Source organism: Electrophorus electricus, chromosome 25, assembly GCF_041902795.1.
Source record: "Electrophorus electricus isolate QZ-2024a chromosome 25, ASM4190279v1, whole genome shotgun sequence".
NCBI classification, from domain to species: Eukaryota; Metazoa; Chordata; class Actinopteri; order Gymnotiformes; family Gymnotidae; genus Electrophorus; species Electrophorus electricus.
In genome coordinates this window covers 10,055,001-10,056,274 of record NC_137521.1, presented here as the reverse complement: position 1 = coordinate 10,056,274, position 1,274 = coordinate 10,055,001, and the positions used below count along the sequence as shown (strand labels likewise).

The window sequence follows — 1,274 nt, the reverse complement described above, 5'->3', positions numbered from 1 at the left end:
TCACCCCTCTTTGGACACAGAGCCTAAGGTTTAGTGTTGTATTTTGCCATTGAAATTTTTTTTTTTTTTTCTTCTGGAATCTACCAAAATGTCCCTTTGTAATAACTTATTATCATAAGTGTCAAAAGAATTAGTCATTGTTAAAGATGCCCTTTTACACTGAATTTAAGATAAGATTTCACTTTGTCTCTTTGGATGTTCTATTGTACACAGTCTGTACTACTATGGTGTTTTGTTTTGTTTTTCACAGATTTAATTTTTTATCTGTTTCCAGCTGAATAGATGTACAACATCCAAAATAGTGCACTGGCACCTGACTCATTATGAATATTGATGTGACCTTGACGTACTGTTATAAAGATGGTTTGGCTATGCCAGTGTGTGTAGCATGTGCCGTTGTTTTCCATTAGAATAGCCTTTTATCAGGTTTCTTATTACAATAGCCTAATCAAGAGCTCAGGTTTCTGTAAGTAAGAATTTTTATGCTAATGTGCTAATGTCCATTGGGAGAAGACACTTGTTATGATGCAGGGATAATCCAGCCTGGTTAACTGCTTCTCTCAGAGAAGTTGGTTTAAAAGTGAACTGCACTGCCCTCTGCTGGACGGAAATATATTGTTTAATTAATCAGAATCAAAGATCCTCACATATCATATTTGAGGCAATAATCTTAGAACATGCTCCATGCAAACATTAAATGCTGTAGTGTTAATCAAAAAAGTAAAATAGTCACATGCAAAGGATCATGAAAATTCAGTGGACTCATTCATTAATATACAATCAGTAGACTGTTCGGAATCCACCGTAAAGATATTATGTGCATTTGAAAGACTTATTCACTAATAAACAACAAAACAAAGCTCCACTCTGCAATGTATAACAGACATCAGCATGTACATCATCACAACAATGAATTTACAGCACATTACATTAGATGCCAGGGCTTTTCATCACAGCGAACAAAAGCCACATGGCACATTGCCATCCGCATGGTGCAACTGTACTATCATTTGAGTTCATCAGTTGCTAATACAAACTAATATCACCTGGCCAACGTTTTTCACATCACTTAACAAAAGTAGTAGCACACTCACATACTTACAAGCACTCAATATGGCTAATAAAGCGTAGCTGCGTTTCACTAAGCATACACGCAGTGTGAAAAGTGCGGCGGCAGCAACTCACACTAGGGAGACTCCAGCTCACCTCCGTCTGGCACCAGGACAAATCATAGCGGCCTGTTGTTGGGCAAAGCTGCAAGCAGCACCTACATC

At 37.7% G+C, this 1,274-nt stretch overlaps 1 protein-coding gene across 1 annotated transcript in view; it reads right to left on the bottom strand.

The window, feature by feature from the left end:
* Positions 1 to 609: 609 nt before the first annotated feature.
* pnck (pregnancy up-regulated nonubiquitous CaM kinase) overlaps positions 610 to 1,274 on the bottom strand; it is a 7,646-nt gene continuing 6,981 nt past the window's right edge. Inside the window, 1 exon segment of the mRNA XM_081707975.1 lies at positions 610 to 1,274. This exon segment is cut by the window's right edge and continues 98 nt beyond it. The gene's annotated coding sequence lies outside the window, so the exon portion shown is untranslated.